At 46.1% G+C, this 23391-nt stretch overlaps 1 protein-coding gene across 2 annotated transcripts in view; it reads left to right on the plus strand.

Moving 5' to 3' along the window:
* SH3BP5 (SH3 domain binding protein 5) overlaps positions 1-23391 on the plus strand; it is a 76430-nt gene that overhangs the window by 28809 nt on the left and 24230 nt on the right. The window lies entirely within an intron of this gene.

The following is a 23391-nucleotide window of genomic DNA, read 5'->3' on the forward strand; positions in this document are numbered from 1 at the left end:
TTCACACTCTGAACCCTGAGCTGAGCTTTCTGTTTGGAACCTGCCAGATCCATTGCCTTATTCCTAGATAGAATGGCTGCCTCGTCCCTGCCTCCTCCCCTGGCCAGCTAACCTGGGTTGTACAACATCTAAGTGCCAATTACCTGTTGGTCTGCAACAAGCTCTGAGCAGCCACCCCCTCTTTCTACCTTTCTTGCAGCCCCACCCAGGCCTCTAGCTTTCCAGGGAGAGGAAGCCTTCTCAAAAGGTGCTGGCCAGTCCCCAGAAGCTCCAGAACCCTGAGGCACTGCCTCCCCAAAGTGCCCATGTCCCACCCATCTTTCAGGTGTACCCCAAGTTGGGGATGTTTTGTTGCCACCCCTGGCCCCATGTAGCCCAGAATAGCAGCATTCTTGACCTAAAATTACAGTATGAAGGGTTTGGGTTAGGTTTGAGGAGAGATTTCTGATAATGTAATGTAAACATTGATGAATACTGAGAAGGTCATGAAATTTCTTTTTCTGAAAGTCTTCAACACTTAAATTTATTGCCCTCTGACTCTCTTGAGCCCACAGATATTTGTTAAAATCATCCATGTGCCCATGCCATGGGATGATGAAGAGTAGCTTGTTAAATAGCCCATTGGAGTTGTGGTAGACGGCTTCCCCACCTGGTCCCTGAGCTTGGCTGCACAGAGTTGGCTAAAGGGACCTTTGTGTCCAGGAGCCAGTGGAGGTTGGCCCGTCAGGTTCCCAGTCCCAGCTGGTAGGAGGTGTCCACCTTTGCTGTGCTCCTGTCAAATGTGCTCCTACCTCAGAGTCTGAACTTCCTGGTCCCTCTGTTTGATATTGTCTTAACCCTAGAATTTGCGAAATTCAGATTTCTGTTCTAATGTCACTTTATCAACAAGGCCTTCCTGGGCTACCATTTATTTTATTTTATTATTTTATTTTTTGTATAGATTTAAAAAATTTATTCATGAGAGGCAGAGACCTAGGCAGAGGGAGAAGCAGGCTCCATGCAGGGAGCCTGATGCAGGACTCAATCCCAGCACCCTAGGAACACAACTTGAGCCAAAGGCAGATGCTCAACCACTGAGCCACCCAGGTACCCCCCATTTAAATAACTGCCTTGCCATCTCCAGCACCCCCATCCCTCATTCCTTGGCTTGCTATTTCTCCGTAGCACTCTCTTCAGCTAATCATGATTGTTTACTTGTTTATAGTAGTGAAGCTCCAGGAGGAGTACCTGAACAAATGAGTGAACAATGAGTTGACTGGCCACCAGCAGGCCCTTAGCATTCTGAGTGTTTCCTCCATTGCCCCTTGACTCTCAGGTTACTGGTTACATGGCCACATAAGCAGAGGGGTAGGAACACGGCTGGCAAATCCAGCTTTGTCTGGGTTTGGTTCATTTAAATCTCATATGCTGGGTAGGTCCCCAGTTGTCTGTGATACATCTGGGATAGATCTTCCACCACTGTCTTTTCCGTACCCAAATCCTCTGTGATGGAAAAAGAGGTAGGAGGGAGCTGGGTTGGCAGGGTCCTGCTGCTGGGCACCTGTGAATCATGGCATTGCTTCCTCTCATTCCTTCTCTTGGCTGGTGAGGACAATGATTATGACAATTACGGAATTCTGTGGGTGAGCCACTGAGTCATCAGGTCCCGTGAGATTATCCCCAGACCCTTGGGGTGACTGACTCACTGTCAGCTAGCAGAGGCCGAGATGATTGTTAAGGGAACCCCTGGCTTCTTGCAGGTGGGGCAGGAAGAAGAAGGGGGGGAGGGAAGGCCCAGAGTGACCCCTGCCCCTCAGCCCCAAGGGACCTTGTTGGTCCATAGCCGAGGAACTGGAAGGACACTCAAAGGCTGAGGCTGGTCACGGATGTCACATTTCATCTGCGCACATGGTGGGCTGTCTGGACTCGGGCCAGGTGGCTGAGGCTGTTGTGCACCAGCATCCTCTGACCTTCCTGATGGTGAAGGGGGTGGGGTGCTCCTCGGGCGGCTGCCAAGCGGGGCTTCCTGTTTTCTTCCTCTCTTATCCCCAGCCCCTTCCTTTCTATATTTATGGACCCCTCGGGCTGTGGACAGCAGGGATGGTCTCTGAGAGGTGCCTTCAAAACATCTGCCTCAAGTGCGTATCTTGAGGCGTGGTGTTTGTAGAACCTCTGCATCCTCGTCTATGCGGCAGGGATGGTTATGGGAGCAGCCTTGGCTCTCTTGTAAGGTTGTCTTTAGGTCTTAAGTGAGGTAACGTATGTTTGACAGCAGGATCCCTGCACGAGCTTAGGTTTCAGCTTGCTTAAAAAAACTTTCTTGTAAAAAAAAAATTGAAAATAAACAAAGACAATAAGTCCCCATATCTTCTGTTAATATTTGAGGTATAGCTTTTTTTTTTTTTTTCTTTTTCTGTATAAGAGATCATCCTGTAGTGGTGGTTTTATACTGTCCAAATGCCCATGTCCATTCATCCAGAGTCCCAATGAGGAAGAGACCTTGGTTTTCCAGAAAGAGTTTAATTTACAAAGGTTTGAAATTGTTGGGCCAGTAGAAATTCTATTGGCTCATCCAAAATTTGCATTAACTTTATTGTTCTTGATGTCACATCAGAATGAGTCCGATCCAGTCTTGTGATCGTGAGAACCCACCCCAGATTTTGCCAAGAGGAAATAGAACATAGCCCGCCCCCCCTCCCCGCCCATGACTAGCTGGAGTTGGGGCAGGGAACTAGCTTTGATGGCTTTGAGGGGTTTTGTCTTTGAGCTGGAGCTTGTTTGTAAGGCAGCCTTGACATAGCTGTCAGCCCTCAGTTGTGTGGTGGGTCCAGGACATTCTGACAGAGTGGAGCCATGTGACTCTGAGCCCGAGTGGCTGAGTATTTCTTGCTTGCTTTGCTCCCGGGGCTCTAACTTGTCTAGCAGTGGTCCTAGGCCTGTCATTTTTAGCACTGCCATTCCGTACACTTATTATTTTTAAAGATTCATTTATGGGTTGCCTCAGTGGCTCAGTGGTTGAGCATCTGCCTTCGTTCGGCTCAGGGCATGATCCTTGAGCCCCGAGATTGGGTCCCTCATTGGGCTCCCCACAGGGAAGCCTGCTTCTCCCTCTGCCTATGTCTTTGCCTCTCTGTGTGTCTCTCATGAATAAATAAACTCTTTAAAAATATATATTCATTTATTTATTTGAGAGAGAGCAAGAGCATGAGTGGACAGAGAGTGAGATCACAGGAGAAGTAGACACTCCTACTGAGCATGGAGCCTGATGTGGGGCTCTATCCCAGGACCCTGAGATCAAAACCTGAACCGAAGGCAGACGCTTAACTGACTGAGACTGCCAAGCACCCACCCATACTTATTATTTTTTTTAAAGAAGTGTGGTAAACTATATAGAATGAACGTTTTGCCATTTGAGCCATTTGGAAATGTGTAGTTGAGCAGCATTAAGTACATTCGTATTGTGGGACTACCCCTACCGCCATCCATCTCCAGAACTTTCTCATTTTCTCAAACTGTAGCTCTTGACTCATTAGACGCCAGTGCCCCATTCCTCCTTCCCCCTTGCCCTTGGCAACCATGGTTCTACTTTCTGTCTCTATGAATAAATACCCCATATAATCATGCAGTATTTGCCCTTCTGTGACTGGCTTATTTCACTTCGTCTAACATCTTCAGGGTTTGTCCATGTTGTAGCATGTGTTTAAAATTTCATCCGTTTTTGAGGCTGAGTAATATTCTTTTGTATGGATATACCACATTTTGTTCCATTCATCCATCAGTGAAAATTTGGGCAACTCTTACTGTTTTTTTCATGGCTGGCATGTGTCAGAAGACTTTGCACACCTGAAGAGCAACATAAATGCAAAATAAAGAAGGTTATTTGGTGCTGAAAGTTGCCTGTGTTTATGGGGCCATGTAAGTCCATGCCCTACACATAAGCTCCTTTGGGGAAGTCGGCAGGTGGGAAGATATTTGAAGCTTGTGGAGTGACTTGGCTGTCGGACCACTGGCAAAGCCTGGCCTCTTGGGTTTGAATACCAACTTACCATTTAATAGCTGTGGGACTTTAGTAGGTTACTTAATCTCTGTGCCTCAGTTTCTTCATCTGTAAAATGGAGTCGTGTATGTTAGCTTTTGCTGTGACACAAACCACTCCAAACTTAGTGGCCTAAAACACTTACTTGGCTCATAATTTTGCTGGATGGTTTTTCTGATCTCAGGCTTGGCTGCCGATTATACATGTGTAATCAGTTGGTGGGTTGCCTGGGGACTGGCTGGTCTCAGATGGCTTTATCTGTCAGGCACTTGGCTGGTGGTCAGCTAAGGCTTCCCGGGTGACTGGACCACATGAGTCTTATCCAAAGGCTAGTGAGGGCTTCCAGGTTGAAAAGGCTAGTGTTGGGATTCCAGGAAGAAAAAGGGCAAGCCCTCTTCAAGCCTCTGCCTACATCACGTTTGTTAATGTCCTGTTGGGTAGAGTCAGCCCAAATTCGAGAGGTGGGGAAAAAAGAAACTCTACTGCAAAGCACTCAAAGTATTGTAGCCATTTTTGCAACTTACCGTGGTGATTAATAAATTAGAACATGTAAAACATTTGGATCAAAGAAAAAGAATCTAAGTTATTATTCCAGATGTATTTGCTATCAAATATTGTGTCTCTATGGTGAATCTGTTGCCTTAGAAACAAAAGACCACCACGCCAGAAATCACTGGATGGAAGAAACAGTCCTGTGCTGGCTGGGAGGAGATACATAAAATGTCAAGCATTTGAGAATAGGAGGATGACCCCAGGCAGCCAAGTAACTACTGAGTTGTTTGTGGGGGTAAAACATGCCAGAGGATCAAAAATGATGAGGGGGGGTGGTATCTGACTTCTTCACTAATCACAAGTGCTCTAAGCCCTAACAGACAATATAGTGAAGGCCTCAAAGACAGGGAGAGTCATGTTTCCCATGAGATGAAATAGGTCAAGTGCATCAGATAGTCCCTTGAATTCTTATGTTAATCATAGAGGAACAGAACATTGTAGTCTTTGTTAGAAAATTCTAGACTGTTGGTTTTGTTTGCAGAAGACCCTCTGTAAGTGGAGAAAGAGAGGGCCAGCTTCCACAAAGTTGGGACATGGACTCAAGGATATGTCAAGGATGGGTTATTACTCTCTCTACTTGTTCAGGTATTCTTTTTTCTTCTAAATTATTATTTTAAAAAATTTAATGGATATTTACTGGATTCCTGCCAGTTGTCAGGCCCTATGTTAGCCTCTTGTCAAGAACAGAACAAAAAGCCTGACTGTGGAGCTGGTATTCTGCTCTTAGTCTCACAAAAGTGTGTGTGGGGTGGGAAGTTCTGGGCAAAAGTAGAATCTTTGTTACTGATCAGATTTGAAGTGTGGAGACTGTGGATTACAGTGGGCTAGTGGATTGGAGGAATAAAAGAGTTTCTCAAAGTATTTTCTGAGTATCTTCCCTTGGTCTGTGCTGGCCATTGTGGAGCAGAAAATTTGGTCTATATCCTCCAGGAACCCCATCAACACATACAAGCAAGGTGATTGTAAGGCACGGCTGATTACAGTCCATTGTCATCATTCACGGTAGTAATGTTCCACTATCAATATTGAATTAGAGAGGTATCTTTTTAAAAAAATGTTATTTAAATTCAGTTGATTAACATATAGTGTATTACTGGTTTCAGAGGTAGAGGTCAGTGATTCATCAGGTGCATATAACACCCAGTGCTCATTATATCATGTGCCCTTTATTTTTTATTTTTTATTTTTTTTTTCATGTGCCCTTTAATGTCCATCACCCAGTCACCCCATTCCCCCACTCTTCTCCCCTCCCCTCAGTTTGTTTCCTATGATTAAGAGTCTCTTACGGTTTGCCTCCCTCTCTGATTTCATCTTGTTTTTTCTTTTCTTCCCCTATGATCCTCTGTTTTGTTTTTTAAATTCCATGTATGGGTGAGATCATATGACAATTGTCTTTCTCTAATTGACTTATTTGGCTTAGCATAATACCCTGTAGTTCATCCATGTTGTTGCAAGTGGAAAGATTTCATTTTTTTGATGGCTGAGTGATATTCCGTGGATATATATACCACATCTTCTTTATCCATTCATCTTTGATGGACATCTGGGCTCTTTCCATAGTTTGGCTATTGTGGACATTGCTGCTATAAACTGCAGGGTGCAGATGCCCCTCTGGATCACTACCTTTGTATCTTTGGGGTAAATACCTAGCAGTGCAATTGCTGAGTCATAGGGCAGGTTTATTTTCAACTTTTTGAGGAAACCCCATACTATTTTCCAGAGTGGCTGCACCAGCTTACATTCCCACCAACCAACAGTGTACGATGGTTCCCCTTTCTCCACATCCTCACCAACATCTGTCATTTCCTGACTTGTTCATTTAGTCATTCTGACTGGTGTGAGGTGGTATCTCAATGTGGTTTTGATTTGTATTTCCCTGATGCCGAGTAATGTGGAACTTTTTTTTTTTTATGTATCCGTTGGCCATTTGTGTGTTGTCTTTGGAGAAATGTCTTCCGCCCTTTCTTGAGTGGATTATTTTGGTATTGAGTATGATAAGTTCTTTATAGATTTTGGATACTAGCCCTTTATCTGATATATAATTTGCATGTATCTTCTCCCATTCTTTCAGTTGTCTTTTGGTTTTGTTGACTGTTTCCTTTGCTGTGCAGAAGCTTTTCATCTTGACGAAGTCCCCATAGTTCATTTTTGCCTTTGTCTCCCTTGCTTTCACAGGTTGTTAGATATTCTATTGAGGCATTGCTCCTAGGGGAAATAGAGGGAGGGTCAGGATTCTGAGAGCCTCTGGTCACATTTTCATCAACTGATCCATACATAACTTTCTTTCATGTATATTTGTCTTTAAAGACACTGTTTTTAGGGGCGCCTGGGTGACTCAGTTGGTTAAGTGACATATTCTTGATTTCAGATCAGGTTGTCAGGGTCGTGATGTCAGGATTTTGAGATCAAACCCCATGTCAAGCTCTGTACTCAGTGTGGAGCCTGCTTGAGATTCTCTCTCCCTCTCTCCACTGTGGGTGCTTACATGTGTGCTCTCTCTCTCTCAAATCTTTAAAAAATACAAAGACAGCTTATTTTAATACCTAGTTCTTATAGTAACTACATACAGTACTTCCTGATCATAAAACACTAGCTAAGGAGGGTCGAACATTTTCCTGACCCTGGGTGACCTGATAATAAATGTACTTGGCTTTTTAGCATCACACAGTGTTGCCCACCATGCTTTTTTAGTTGGTCATGATCTCGCATGCGTTAGTACCAAATGGAGTCCACAGATTTAGCCACTTTTTTGCAGCTTTCTCATGCACTATGGACTTGACTTTAGCACTTACTGGAGCAGCCTCTTGTAGGGATCTGCAAATTTCCTCTTCCGTTTTCTACATGTACCCTATTGTTGGTTCATTAACATTAAACTCGTGGCCAACAGCACCGTGACTCATGCTTGAATGAAGGTTATGTAAAACTCGTATTTTTTCCATAAGGCACATCATAGCTGCCTTGCACTTAGAATACTAACCAGCACTTCAGCACTAGGCTTGGGGTCCAATTTAAACAGCTGAATTAAACAAAACACAAAAATGTGAGAAATGCACTAAGTAGACAGGGGTGGACAGTTGTTTATAATAGGAGAGCTGCAACAAGAAGGCGGGATATTGCCTTGTTAGGCTTCAGCTGGGAATGTGCATGTTGAGTGACTGAACTGTTTTGCTACTCTGTGTGCATCCAGATCCTGGAAGTGCTATAAATATTGACTTAGGGGTTTGAATGAGTTTTAGAGAGTAGGCAAATTTGCAAATATGGAATCCGTGAATAATGAGAATCATTTGTACTCACCCAATGGGGAGGCTCATTTGTTAGAGAACCGAACCACATGGCACGGGTGTAGACATTGTGTGGAAGAAGGCGGTGGAGTGAGGTCACTTTAGGGGGTGGGAGTGTGGGGGAAGGCTAGGCAGAAAGACGCACCTGAGCCTCAAAGTACAAGGGAGAGTCTGGGCAGAAAAGATGAAAGAGCCGAGAGCTGAGGTAGAAGTCAGTGTGGGCATAATCTGGGTAAGTGTGTCAGCCTGAGGGCTGTGGAAAGGGAGTCTCATGAGCACTGAAGGACCAGTTGAGGAAGGAATGGTGGCAGCTGAAGGAGTACCTGACAGCCTCAGCCTGGCCTCCAGATTGGGTTAAACTGCAGAGCAGCCACCGTGGGCTTTTATGTGGGGAGTTATGTTGAGATGGTGATCAGACCTTGATGCTAAATATTAAGTCTTACATTAATAGCGACACCAGCTTTTGAGATCCTACTATATATTAGGCACCATGTGTACTGCGCTATGTGTGTGGGGGGTCACTTATCTTTCCCATTTGTTTCCATAGATGCTGAAACTGGTGTTAGAGCCCAGGGGACTTTGGCCTTTGCATAAACCCTTCTGGTATCGTGGCTTAGGCCAAAAGAATAGGAAGAGAAGCTTTTACAGACTTAGTGCTTGACCAGTGGTCAAGAATGAGTCACAGGGAACTCCAAGGTTTTGACCTGAGTAGCCTGAATGCCATGAGGAAGTGGGCAGTGGGGACCCAGCTTTGGGAGAGGTGGTGAGTTCACCCTCCTGAATGTTAAAGCTGTGATGGGAATGGCCGTGGTGGGAATGTCACAGGTTGGAGGTGAGAGGAGCTGGGAGTCATCATGGAGGTGACAGTTCCCTAGGAGCATGTGTGTGGAGAGAACAGAGTCAGAGATTCAGGATGGAGGGAAGGAGGGGGAGAGGAGAGAAATTTTAGCACACTCTGTGTACCGGGTACTTTTCTAAATGCTTTACATGCAGGAGGGAGGTATTTTTTTTTAAAGTTCTGCAGAGCTGGAAACTGAAGTTTAAGGAAATTGGGTTATTCAAGTCTCCCCCCGCCCCCCGCCATGTCCTTATGTATTGAGGATCTATGAGGTCCCCAGGCCTGTAGTGGTAGGTCCCTTAGGTCAGTTCTCTCTTGTCGGCCCAGCAGACTTGAAGGTGGTGTTACTGGTGTGTCCTACGGAGGGAGTCAGGAGGGGAGGCTCCAGGAGGCCAAGTGGCATCCCAGATCACCGACCTTGTGAAGAGATGAGCAGAGATGTGAACCCACATCTCCCTGGTTCTGGCTGCCGCCCAGTGCTCGGCACTTCTGAGGCATTTCATGACTATTGCAAAGCCTGACCTGCACACTGACACATCTTAAGGGGACAGGTTCCAGCAATAACTGCTGTGGAAGGTCGAAAGGAAGATGTAGAGCTCCTCTGTGCAGTTTCCCTGCCTCTTCTGCCCTGGGGTAACCGTGAGGCACTTGCTCCAAGCCATGTGGGGCCCTTTGAAACTCCTTCCCCTTGTGGCATGCCCTCCTCCTCCTCCTGGGACCCGAGTACAATTTCTTTGGGCCTTCCTTCTTCCTGGTCACTTTCATTTCTGCGGGGCCACAGGCTGGCCTGCTGGCAGCTCTCAGGGGGGCTGCGGGTGAGGAGGTCTGGGTCAGTGACGTCCTTCCCCAGGGCCCTGATCATGTTCCTGCCGGGTGGCCCCAGGCTGGTTCCCGGGAAGCTCGTCATCCCTGCTGTCCGCGTTAAGGGCAGGCGGTGAGTGATGGGGCACCTGTCCCCGAGCAGAGCCCCTGGTGATTTACAGCCGCAGCGCCAGGGGAGAATGGACTGTTAACTCTCCCCTGCCTGGAAGACTGCATCCTGCCTCGCAGTCCTGCTGGGAGGTTCTGGCGAAGAAGCAGCTGCATTTTGGAAGCCTAGATGCTTGATCCAGGATGGGGTCCGTGTGGGTAGGGGGGATTTGGCAGCTTCTGACCCAGGTCAGAGGCTCCTGACATGGGGGAGGCCTTGAGGCTCAAGTCAGAAGGGCTCAGTCACTGCAGCCTCTGCACCCCTGCTTGGCTGGCTCTGCAGTACGCATCCTCTGCTGGGGCTGGAGCAGGAGAATTGCTAAGATGTTTTTCTTCTGGTGGTGCAATGGGCCGCTTGCTTTGACCCTTTCCTGCCTTGCCAGCAGTGGGGGGACTGGTTGCAACAGGGCGTCAGCCAAGCAGTATGAAGCTGGAGGCATTACCACCTACCCTGTTACCTTGTAAGTTGGAAGATTGTCAGGGGCGGTTTCCTGTCCCTCGTCCCCTTTGCCTTTTACTGGAGCACGGCTGATGGCCAGTAAGTGCCGCTTGGTGGGCCACATGCTGCCTGGAGCCAGCAGAGGTGGTTTGTCACTGCAGTTTGGCAGTTAGTGGGGGATGTGGAGTTTTGTACTGTATCTGAAACCATGAGGCTCCTGGGATATTCTTCTTTTCTCTCCTTCGGTCTTTGATAAACTTATTGTGTTATTAAGGATCGTCCCTTCCTCCCCACTCCCCGTAAACCACCAGCCCTCCCTGGAAGGAGTGGCAGGGTGACCGATAGCTCAGCTCAAGAAAATCAGAGCATGGGATGTTTTTTTGCCACGAGCTTTGTCAACACAGGTAGGCATCTTTATGCTGTCAGGTAACAAGGTTTGGTCCCGGACAGATGCTGAGGTTCTTCTTGAGCACTTCGTCGGCTTGCCTTGCGTTGCCTTGGGGATCCACCCTCTGCCCACCCTGCTTTCCTTCTCTACTCTCCTGGTGGCCTTCCCCTCCGCTGCCCTCCCAATGTGACTTCTTCTCTCCCTCTCCCGTGAAAATCTCCCCTGAAGAATCGGAAGGCCTCACTCACACTAAGAAGTGGATGCGTGAGAAGGCTTGTGTATGTGCGGACTCTGGACCTCTGCATAGTTCTGCTTTAGAAACCCTCCCTACCTTTGGGTGCTTTGCTTCCTGTTGTGGGACTCTGGATTCCAGCTCCGTGTTCGTGGCACAGCAGGAGCTTCTCGACGTGTGTGCAGAGGAATCCACCACACCCATTCCCAAGAGGGACGAGCAGGTGGTAGGCAGGGTGTTCGCGTCTGTGTGATGGGATGTCCTTGGGGAGTGTCAGGCAGAGGTAGGGGCCACACATGATTTGAATACAGGATGCTCGGTGAAATTTGAATTTCAGGTATTTATTTTTAATTAAAAAAAATTAAAGATTTTATTTATTCATGAGAGACACAGAGGCAGAAACACAGGCAGAGAGAGAAGCAGGCTCCATGCAGGGAGCCCAATGTGGGACTCAATCCTGGGACTCCAGTATCATGCCCTGGGCCAAAGGCAGGTGCTCAACTGCTGAGCGACCCGGGCATCCCAGATACTTTTTTTTTTTTTTTAAAGGATAATCCTGTCACGTGATATTTGGGACTTTGAAACTAAAAAAGTTATTCTGTACCTGAAATTCAAATTTGACTGGCAGTCCTATATTTTTATTTGCTAAATCTAGCAGGCCTACAAAGGAGGGGAGCTGTGTTGAGTCATCAGCCAGATGGATAAAGTTGTTTTGGAGTCAGCCGCCCCCTCTCAGGTTCCTGAATTCATAACATGTGTTGCTATGGAGGGAAGGATTCTGATGCCTGTTGTGTGCTGTTCCTTAGCTGTAGCCTTGGGAAGGTACCAGTGAATGAATGAATGAAGGAGTATTCAGTACAACCTAGAGTATTCACCATCTCACACTATAGTTCTACACTTCTAAGCCTAGGGTTTCCAGGAAGAAATGGGCTTTCTCTTTCTTTTCTTTTCTTTTCTTTTCTTTTCTTTTCTTTTCTTTTCTTTTCTTTTCTTTTCTTTTCTTTTCTCTTTTCTTTTCTTTTTTCTTTTCTTTTCTTTTTTTCTTTCTTTCTTTCTTTCTTTCTTTCTTTCTTTCTTTCTTTCTTTCTTTCTTTCTTTCTGATTTTGTTTATTTTAGAGGGCATGGGAGCAGGGGAAGAGCAGAGCGGGAGGGAGAGGAAGGGGAAAGAATCTCAAGCAGACTCTGAGCTGAGTGTGGAGCTTGACGCTGGGCTCGATCTCATGACCCTGAGATCACAATCTGAACCAAAACCAAGATTTGGATGCTTAGCCATCTGAGCAACCCAGGTGCCCTGAAATAAGGTTTCTAAGAAAAGTGGCTAGGAGTCTATGATCACTGCCAGCCCTCAACTTTACCACCTTGATGGTTGATTGCTCATCGATCAGCTCCGGACAGAACTCTGAAGGGCTCTGTGGACCAATTCCACCAGCCAGGTCTCTTCTGAAGGATCTTCCTGAATGTGGGTCCCTCAGCCACTCTTTGCCCGGACTTATCTAGGCACTACCTGGTGTCTGTCTCCCTCAAACTTTCTCCCCTTCCCCCCGTTCTTTTTTTTTTTTTTATTCAGTTAATATATAATTGTTGGTTTCAGAGGTAAAGTTAAGTGATTCCTCAGTCTTATATAACACCCAGTGCTCATTACATCACGTGCCCTCCTTAATGTCCATCACCCAGTTATCCCATCCCCCACCCCGCTCCCCTCTAGCAACCCTTGGTTTGTTTCCTATGGTAAGAGTCTCTTATGGTTTGTCTCCCTCTCTGATTCCGTCTTTTTTTTTTCCCTCTCCTATGATCCTGTTTTGTTTCTTAAATTCCACATGAATGAGATCATATGGTAATTATCTTTCTTTGATTGATTTATTTTGTTTTGCATAATACCCTCTAGTTCCATCCACATCGCAAATGGCAAGATTTTTTTTTGATGGCTGAGTTGTATTCCGTTGCATATAGATACCACATTTTCATAATCCAGTCATTTGTTGATGGACATCATGGCTCCTTCCACATTTTGGCTATTGTGGACATGGCTGCTATAAACATTGGGGTGCAGGTGCCCCTCCTGATCACTACATTTGTATCTTTGGAGTAAACACCCAGTAGTGCAATTGCTAGGTTGTATCCCTTTCCCCCCATTCTTGAGTATCTTTATTAGTTACTTTGATTATTTATTCATGTTTGTTTATTCACTTTTTAATTTCAGACTTTCCCAGGCACCAGGGAACTTACATTCTCCCAGGGAAAAGACTGCCTCTTTGCTGGACTTAGGGCAATGATCAGCTATGTTTAGGAAGCCTCCCTTTGTATGCTTCATTTTGAAGAAATAGGTTAAATGGAAGTAAAACAAGGATACCATTTGTTCACTAATTCGTTACCAGCCTCAAGCACATTTTCCAGCTCTTTGGCAAAGCACTGAAGTGCAGGGAAGATGCTGGGCCTGTTTTATTTCTAAAAGTCATGGTATATAAGTCTCCTGAGGTTCTCTCATTTTTTGTGTTATGTCTCTTCATCCCAGGGTTAGGCCAACTAAGTGAAGGTTCTCTTTACACAGAGGAGACTAAGAGGTCTGTTTTACACTGACCTGGGCACTCAACCAAGGTGGTTGTGAAGGCATCTGTAGTGGGTTCTTTGAGGAGCAGTTGAAAGGAAATCATAAGATGAAGGACTGTATTGAGTTTCTGTAGATTCCTCTTCTTTCTGGCCTCATCCCAACACCTAAGGCCATAAGAAAATATACAGATAAAGTTCTGTAGCCTGAATTCTGAAATTTGCATTGCCTTCTGCACAAAATAACAACCTCCTCTTATATCAGCCAGGAATTACATTTGGTTGCAAGTGACTGAGGGCCCGAAAAACTGGCTTGCACACAGTAGGGTACCTTCTCTCACCTGGAAGAAGACCTGAAGTAGGCAATCTAGGTTGGTGCTGTGACTCCATCTGAGACTCAGTGACCTAGGTATTGCTCAATCCTATGAATCCCAGCCTCAAAGCCACCTCATGGTCCAAGATAGCTCCAGGAGCTCCAGCCATCACATCTGCATTTCAGAGCAAAAGGGATAAAAGAGGAACAGGGAAGGGACATATGCCTCTTCTGTTTTAAAGAGTCTGATTGGAATTCTCAGACAATACTCTGCTTCCATTTCATTGCTGGAACCTAGTCACATAGTTGTGGGTAGCTGCACGGGTGGCTTGGCTTAGAGTGGTTGTTTTTTTTAGCTAGCAGGGTTGTTTCTAAGGATGGAGGGGAGGGGTAGATATTGGGAGGCAGCTAACTAATGGTGCTATGTCTGGGCTGTGGTTTACCTATCTTCTAGAAAGGCTCTGGGTTGGAAAGAATTAAAGGTGGGCAGGTGTGACCCACAGAGGAGGCCAAGGACTCCTGGGAGTAGGGAAATGCAGTAAACCCTGTTTCTCTCTGCTATGTCATTTCCCTCCCTTTATGGTGTGTAGAGAAACTTCCTGTCCTTTATATTGGGTCAGAGACCTATGAGGACATCGTAGCTCCCACGAAGGTGTCATTGTGTGTATGTGTTTTGTCAAGTCACAGAATCCATTCATACTTTCTTTTAACAAATGCTGATTAAATGACTCATTTCCCATTGCCACCTCTCTGGTAGAAGCCTTGACGTTTGGCTTAGAAGACTGAAATAGCCTTTCCCTTGGTATTCCTGCCTTCTGGTGCCCCTCCCCCACCCATCTCCACTGCCTCCCAACCGAATCTTGTTAGACTTAGTTCTGCTGGTAGTTCTCCAAAAACTTTAGTGCATGCGGTAGTTAATTTTATGTGTCAGCTTGGCTGGGTCACACAGTGACCAGGTAAACATTATCCTGAATATTTCTATGAGGGCGTTTATTAGATTTAAATTTAAACAGATAGATTTGAGTAAAGCAGATTGTCCTCCATAATATGGGTGGGCTTCATCCAATCAGTCAAAGGCCTGAATGGAACAAAAGAGTGACCACCTCCAAACAAGAGTGAATCTTTTTTTCTTTTTTTTTTTTTAAGATTTATTTATTTGAGTGAAAGTGAGTGGGGCAAAGGGCAGAGGGAGAGAGAAATCTTAAGCAGACTCCATGCTGAGCATGGAACCTGATGTGGGGCTTGATCTCACAACCCTGAGATCATGACCTGAGCTGAAACCAAGAGCTGATGCTCAACTGACTGAGCCACCTGGGTGCTTCTGAGAGAGAATTCTGTAGCAGATGGCCTTTGGATTTGAAATTTTGCCTGTTCTCGGAGTCTTGAGCATGTAGAGCTTGGACTTGCCAGCCACCATAATTACATGAGCTGATTACTTAAAATAAATCTTTCTCTGTAAACAGACCTCGGAGATTGTGCAGGTTTGGTTCCAAACCACTGCAATAAAGTGAATGTCATAATAAAGCAAGTCAAATGAATTTTTTAATTTCCCACTGCCTGTAAAAACTGTTTACATTAAATGTGCAATTGCATGATGTCTAAAAAAAGTACATGCTGTAATTTAAAAAATGTCTTATTGCTAAAAAAAAAAAAAGTGCAACTATCATCAGAGCTTTTAGTGAGTTGTAATGTTTTTGCTCATTGAGCGTTTGCCTCAATGCTGATGGCTGCTGACTGATCGGGGTGGTGGTTGCTGAAGGCCGGGATGGCCAGGGCAATTTCTTAAAATGACAGTGAAATTTGCCACATTGATTGACTCTTCCTTTCATGAGCAATTTCCCTATAGCATGTGATGCGTTTTAACCACAGTAGAACTCCTTTCAGAATTGGAGTCGCTTCTCTCAAACCCTGCCACCGCTTTATCAGCTGAATTTATGAGATATTCCAAATCCTTTGTTGTCATTTCAACAGTGTTCCGAGCATCTTCACCAGGAGTAGATGCCATCTCAAGAAACACTTTCTTTGCATGTCCCTGAGAAGCAACTGACTCCTCACCCGATCAAGTTTTATCTCGAGATGATAGCAATTCAATATGATAATGAAAATGTTTGAAATACTCTGAGAATTATCAAAATGTGGCAGAGTCATGAGGTGAGCAGATGCTGTGGAAAAATGGCATTGATAGACTTGCTTGATGCTGGGTTGCCACAAGCCTACAATTTATTAAAAAAAAAAAAAAGGCAATATCTTTGAAGTTCAGTAAAGTGAGGCGCCACAGAACGAGGTGCGCCTGAGTACACGTCCTTCTGGCCCACATCTCTGGAGCACCCTGAGCCATCCAGCACAGCTTGTGCGTGGCCAGCGTCAGGTCCGGGTCTGAGGGCGGCGCACGGGGCTCTCCGGTCTGCTCTGGCGCTCATCCTCTGGCACCCGTGTTCTCCGTGCTGCACCCTGTGCCCCGCCTCACCGCCACCCCCAGTTGCTGGGTACATCCTGTTGCTGTGCTCTCAGCTTCTGAACGCGTCCCCCAGTGTTTTGCATTGTTGCGCATCCCGTGCTCTGCCTGCGATGTTTTCCTCTGCGCCCTGACTAGCTCTGTGATGTTCAGAGTGGGAGCCATTAGCCACATGTGGCTACCTAACGGCAAATTAATACAGTTAATAAAACTAAAAGTTCAGTTCTCCAGTCTCCTAGCCACGTTTCAAATGCCCAGGAGCTTCGTGTGGCTGATGGCCACTATTTGGGGATAGCGCACATAGAGTACATTTCTGTCATTGCAGAAAGTTCTCTTGGGCGGCACTACTTGGCTTTTACCTCTGCCTGCTTACACTGAGGCCATGGGCCGGTGAGATCCCCCGCCTCACTAAGCTTCCTTCAGCTTTGCTTGTTGGAGAATTGGACGAAAGCTACCAATGTCATCCTCTGAAAACCTGCGTGCATGGGTGTGTAAATCATAAACCTAATTCCGAGGTATTCATCAGCTTCCCTTAAAGGTCACCTGTGTCCTGTGAGCAAGTACTCTGTGTCTCATGAATAAATAAGATCTTTAAAAAAAAAAAACAAAAACTATGAGTGAGTAACACTCATACCGCTTGCTTACGTTACAGCCGACCCTTCCATACGGCCTTCTGGGTGCCTTCTCTGAGCACTTTGCATGTGTTAACTCACTCGTCACAGCAACCTCATCAGGTAGCTTCTGTTGTAACCTGCATTTTGCAGATGAGGAAACTGAGGCACAGAGAATTAAAGTGCTTCGGGTCACTCAGCCAGTGGGTGGCCTGGCCAGGACTTGACCCAGGACATCTGAGGTCCAAGTCTGTGTTCCTGACCGCCACACCAAGGGCTAAGAACCCTGTCCTAGAAACCTGAGTGCCTTGAGGACAGAAATGGCTTATCTTTTGCAAATCTTCATGGCACGTAGTAAAGGTGAAATGAATGCTTGATGGAAGGAAGGAGGGATGCTTGGGATTGAGTTACACAGGCTAAGGCATAATCGTCTTGGCTCTGGGACGTTTGGATTCTTCCACTGGTTGTCTTCTCCTTTTTCTTTCTTTTATTGGCTGCAGTTTGTTTCTGACCCCTTAGAGCTGGGAGAGGTCCTGAGGCCTCAGAGCAGCTTTGCTTGGCAGTACCAAGTGGAAAGGTTGAGGGGGAGCGGTGGATTGCCAGGAGCCCCAGCTTGCTTGGAGCACCCCTGTCAGGCCAGCTAGTGTTGCCCTTGCCTCCCAGAGCTGGGGGCCCAGCTGCTACCGAGGCCATCCCTGTCTTTTTCAGAGATCCCTAGGTGACTTGAAGTGGCACGGGCTCCAGTGGCCAGAGGGGCCCCGAATGCCTGTGCTCTCATGTCCCATCATTCTTCTTGACAGCCTGCTCCTGCTGGGGTCTGCTGGCTGTGGCCCCATGGGTATCTTTACCTTGTCTCATAGCTGACCCCCTAGCTTTTACAGATAATGAGCAAAGCAGGGAGCTAGGTTGTGCTCCCTCTTATTTATGTTCTCATTTTTTTTTAATTTTTAAAATTAAAAAAAATTTTATTGATGAGAAACAGAGGCAGAGACATAGAGGGAGAAGCAGGCTCCCTATGGGGAGCTGGATGTGGGACTTGATTCCAGGCCTTTGGGATCAGGACCTGAGCCAAAGGCAGACGCTCAACTACTGAGCCACCCAGGTGCCCCCAAGTCCTCATTTTCATTCGTATCTCCCCGACCTTGAATTCCTTGGGAGGTCTTACCACAGGTAGAAATTAAAATCAAGCCATGCTGCTCCAAAGGCAGAAGATGGGCTGGAGGAGGGGGTTTGATATTTCAGTGAATCAGTTGTCCCTCTGGCTGTACTTAAGTTACCTGGCAATGAATGGTGCCAAGTGACCCGGGGAAGCCTGAAGCTCCAAGAAGGTGGGATGGGGTAGTCAAGGTCTTTGGCTCAAGAAGGGATTGAAAGTGACCTTTCCATGGTTCTAAGTGCACATTCCTCACTGTCCTGTTGGTGGTGGCTCACAGCTGTACAGAACATGGTTGCTGTGTTCAGAGAGTTTGTCATCTTGAGAAGACTCTGAAGAGCAGAATAATTCAAAAGACGTGTCCGTATGTTCAAATGTTGGGCAGCTTTCCAAGTGTTTTTCCACATCCACTGCCTTGTAATGCGGCAGACAGCTGAAATAAGTATAGAAATTTGGTCCTGTGAATTCAGAGAGGGCAAGATTTCACCCAGAAACAAATTTTCTGGAGACCCACTGGGACCTGGGTAATCTATCTTTTAGCTTGGAGGAGGCAAGGTAGAGTAGAAGGGGGAATTATGTAGATCTTGAGAGGATGGCATTCACACCCCGCAATGTAGGGTATAGTGTTAGGTCATTATTCAAGTGAGTTTTCACATCATGTAAATGGGCATGTCCAAGGATAATTGTGCCCAGAGAGACATTAATCTGATTGTGTGAGCCACCGAAGGAAAAAAATCACAAGGCGCATTACAAGATTGACCACAAGGGAGTTGTTTGTGGCTCATCATTTGTACCCTAGCTTGGTACTTTAATTAAACGCATATTTCTTCCACAACTGCAGTCACAGGCTGCTAGGGTAACTTTTGGGAATTAAAAAAAATTCAGTAACACACTCCTTGCTCCTCTTAGGCTTCCTGGGTCACTGGTTATGCTGCTGTAGAGGTCATAGAAATTCCATGCACTATGCAGAAAGGAGACACTGCGGTTCCTGGCCCTCTTCTGCTGTCTCACCAATTCCAAGGGTCCTTAGTCTGGGGGACTGGCCAGTCACTTAGCACATAGTGGTGGTCCTGGTGTTGAACTGTCCAACTGTTGCCTCTCCTTCCTCATTTCCCTTCAGGCTCCCTCCGTGAGCTTCTCTCAGTCTTCCAGACCAAGAATAGAAAGCCGTAAGAACCTTCTTCCCAACCATCCACTCCAGGGTGGAATGAGTGTTAAGGGAATCGCTTTGTTTAGAATGGGTGTGTCCACTGCTTATGTTAATGGAAGACTCATGGGAGAGAAGCCAAGTGGCTGTGGGGTGCTGGCTGTGGAGACTAGTGCTGGCCGATATAAGGAAGCTCTCCACTTGAGAACTTCTTTTTATGGATCCCAGCTTGGTGGGGAGGGGCCATCAACAGATACTCCCATTATTTCTTTTGTTTCATGTCTCAGGGGTTAGGAGGAATGTTAAGGACTTTGAACCCATTTATTTTAGTCGTTTTAGAAAGCAGCCTCCAGATGGAGACAGGTGGAGCATAGGTAGCCCGTGGAAGTTTGGCACATGGTATGCCCAGCAAGTGGGAAGATGGTAAGGAGGGCAGGTGAAGCTCTGGCCAGCTCTGGAATCCAGAGTTCACCACCCTGTGGTGATCTCATGATGTCTTTCTTTGTCATGGCTTATCTATGTCACCTTAGATTCATTTATTTTTATTTATTTTTAATTATTTTTAATTTTTATTATTTTTATGATTATTATTTAGATTCATTTCTTAATGTGCTTTGAATTAGTTCTGAATGTGATTTGCAGGAATTGGAGTCGTCATTGTTTTGGTAATGGTGGGTATCCCCTGACCCAATCAACTGGAGACTGCTAATTAGTCTGCACTAATTAGTCTGCCTTCCCATGTCAGCAGAGTATGATCATGGCCTTCCTTGGCCAAATGGGATTCAGGAGCCAGCGATGGACAATATAACCCAAGTGTGCCTGGGAGAGTGGCTTTGGGCGGGGATGTGTGTTCATCTCCTCGCTGGTCTTTGTGAGTGTTAAAATATAAACCACAGCTCCTGCCCTCAAGAAGCTTTTGTCCTGCAGACTTTTGTGTGCCCAGCTGCTGTGGGGCAGTGCAGGTCAATCTGAATGAGTTCTCCATCAAGTGTTGGAAAACTTATTAATGGGAGTTGAGAAAAGGAGGGAAACCTATAAGTCCTGGAATAAGGCTGTTCACTCCAAGGAAGAGGCTGAGGGATGACAAGAACTGTTTTTGTTATTGTTGTTTTTGTCCTAAAAAAAAAGAGGGTATGATTAACAAATGAGCTCAGCGTGCTGTAGTGAAAAAAGAATTCACAGAAAATGGGATGTTTGTGATGGGTTTTAAGGGATGAATAGAAGTAGCGAGGTGGAGACAAGGAGGAAGGGTGTGTGTTGCTGGCAGAGGGAATGGGACAAAAAAAGAATGAGAGTGTTGAAGGAATGGTGAGGGGTTGGGCCTCTCTGGGTGGATGGGAAGTGAGAACCTGGGCTATGGCCAAGTTGTGTTGGGGGTGGGGAGAGTGTTAGAGAGTGATGTCATTAGATGTGTATTTCAGAAAGATCACCAGGTGTCCTAAATGCAATTGTGTGAGATTAAATTGATACCATGTGGGGTTTCAATTGGCTCTGTGAGATTGGAAGCTAGGAGATGAGTTGGAAAGTTTGTGAAATAATCTGGGTAAGAACTGATGCTGGAAACATCTGCCGAGGTTTCCTTAGGGCGCATTTGTTCCTCGGTGCAGATGCAGAACATGGGGGGAGGGGAGCTCGGGCAGGGCTTGTCAAGCCTTTGGATGCTCTACAGAGAAAACCTCTTGGCCACAGGGCTCTGCAGAGTGGGTGTGCAGATGGTGTGGAGGAGATTGTTTACCGAACTGAGGGTGGCCCAGAGGGTCCTGTGATTTCTCGTCCAGATCTAGGGAATCTGTTTTGTAAGCTTTGTAAGCTTTACCACTGGAGAAGTAGAGCAATATAGGGCTCTGTGTGCTTTTCCTCCCCAGGTTGCTGGAGCCAGAGGGCTTGGGTTTGAGTCTTGTGTCCTTTCTTTCTAGGGTGTGACCTTGGACCATTTTCTTAACCTCCATTTCTTTGGATGTAACATGGGCTCAATACTAACTTAACCAGGGGCGCCTGGGTGGCTCAGTGGTTGTGTGTCTGCCTTTGGCTCAGGGCATGATCCCAGGGTCCTGGAATTGAGTGTCGCATCAGGCTCCCTGCATGGAGCTTGCTTCTCCCTCTGCCTGGGTCTCTGCCTCTCTGTGTCTCTCATGAATAAAGAAAGAAAATCTTAATCTTAAAAAAATCTTAAAAAAACAAAAAACAGAAAACCAGCAGGGCTAGAGGTGAGAATACCTTGTGTGGGGGGCATCTGGCACTCAGTAGGATTTAATGAACACCCTTGCCCGAGTTCCTCTGTTCTTCCTCAGGGCAATAGAAGTGGTGTGCAGGGAGGGGCAGGACTTAGCCAGGTCCCTGCAGTTTGGTTTCAGTCTGCCTTGCAAGTGCTTTGAGCTAATAACTGCTTTGTGGCAAGTGAGTCTATGTATTTTTTTTTTCTGTCTCTGCCAGAGCTGAGGGCTTTTATTTTTTTAAAAGATTTTATTTATCTATTCACGAGAGACAGAGGCAGAGGCACAGGCAGAGGGAGGAGCAGGCTCCATGCAGAGAGCCTGACATGGGACTCAATCCCCGGTCTCCAGGATCACACCCTGGGCCGAAGGCCGCGCTAAACCACTGAGCCATCCTGGCTGCCCAAGAGCTGAGGGCTTTAATTCATAGCAGAAGAGATACACAGCTGGACCGGTTTGGCCATTAACAGGGTGTTGGGAGGCCAGTGTTGGACCCCTACATTCTGATGCGTCTTAAACATGGGTGGGGTGGGCTCTGAGAGGTTGGGAGCCCTTGGAGACCTATTCTTGCTTGTACAACATTCTCTCTATTGGCCTCCTTGGCAATCTTACTGGTTTTTCTTTGGTTTGATTATTTCACTTAAATTTAGTCTTTAGTGAGGACAACTTTTGACAGATAACCTTCGTTCTGTCTTTTTGGCGAGTAACATTTTCTTGAGTTGTGTGATTATGGGGCAGGTAAATAGCCAAGTCTTCAAAAAACATTTCTTTACCACTTTTTATTTTTTTAATTTTTTTTAAATTTTTATTTATTTATTTATGATAGTCACAGAGAGAGAGGCAGAGACACAGGCAGAGGGAGAAGCAGGCTCCATGCACCGGGAGCCCGATGTGGGATTCGATCCCGGGTCTCCAGGATCGCGCCCTGGGCCAAAGGCAGGCGCCAAACCGCTGCGCAACCCAGGGATCCCTGTTTTTTTAATTTTTAAAGAGATTTTATTTATTTATTCATGAAAGACACACACACACACACAGAGAGAGAGAGAGAGAGAGGCAGAGACACAGGCAGAGGGAGAAGCAGACTCTATGCGGGGAGCTCGACATAGGACTCGATCCCGGGTCTCCAGGATCACATTCTGGGCTGAAGGCGGTGCTAAACCGCTGAGCCACCCGGGCTACCCTATACCACTTTTTTTTTTTTTAAAGATTTTATTTATTTATTCATGATAGAGAGAGAGAGGCAGAGACACAGGCAGAGGGAGAAGCAGGCTCCATGCAGGGAGCCTGACGTGGGATTCGATCCTGGGTCTCCAGGATCACACCCCGGGCCAAAGGCAGGTGCCAAACCGCTGAACCACCCAGGGATCCCCCCACACCACTTTTTATGATGGCATATTTACAAGTCTGTAGCAAGGCAGAGAGAATACTCAGTGAGCGCCTTGTACCCTTCACCAGCACCAGCAGCTAACTCTTGCCAATCACATCTTCTCTCCTCTCGTGTTTTCCTATTTTGAAACTATTCAGATATGATATAACTTCAACCACAAATACTTACATATTTTATCTCTAATAGATAAAAATCTATAAGAGATCACATTTTCACACCTAAGAAAATTAAAGTTCTTGTAATATCCTCCAGTACCTGATCCTCCTTCAGATTTCCTCAGCTGTATTAAAAATGTCTTTCTTACTCTTGGTTTAAAGTATTTGACCTGACACAGCTGTTCTTTTTTTTTTTTTTTGACACAGCTGTTCTATTTTAACTTGACAGTGTGGACCTCCCCTTTGCCCTTGTATTATGCTGTTGCTCAACCCAGTGACATAGCTTTGAGTTTACAGAAAGAACTATGTGGTAGATAAAGAGCAAAATGATAGCTGATGGAAACATGCCTCGAGAGACCATTTTGTTAACTTTTTATTTTGGAAGATTTGCAGACATGCACAACAAATGCTGATGGCAGAAGCAAAATAGCTCAGGGGTTAATTTGTCTGCTGACTGACTGTTTGCACCTGTTGAAGCCAGAACCACATTCTGGAATGACCTTGTGAGTCCTGTAATTATGTATCCTCAGTACTGAAGACAAGGCTCCCTGGGAGTTAGTAGAGGCCTTGGCATTCCAGCCTGAGAAGTCTAATGACTTGTTCAAGGTTGTAGACTCAAGACAATGGCCATTGCCAGTGCCAGGAATAGACCATGTTGCTCCTAGTTCTCTGGAGTTCTCTGTGGTGTGCTGCCTCAC

The sequence above is a fragment of the Canis lupus genome, chromosome 23 (assembly GCF_003254725.2).
Source record: "Canis lupus dingo isolate Sandy chromosome 23, ASM325472v2, whole genome shotgun sequence".
Taxonomy (NCBI): domain Eukaryota; kingdom Metazoa; phylum Chordata; class Mammalia; order Carnivora; family Canidae; genus Canis; species Canis lupus.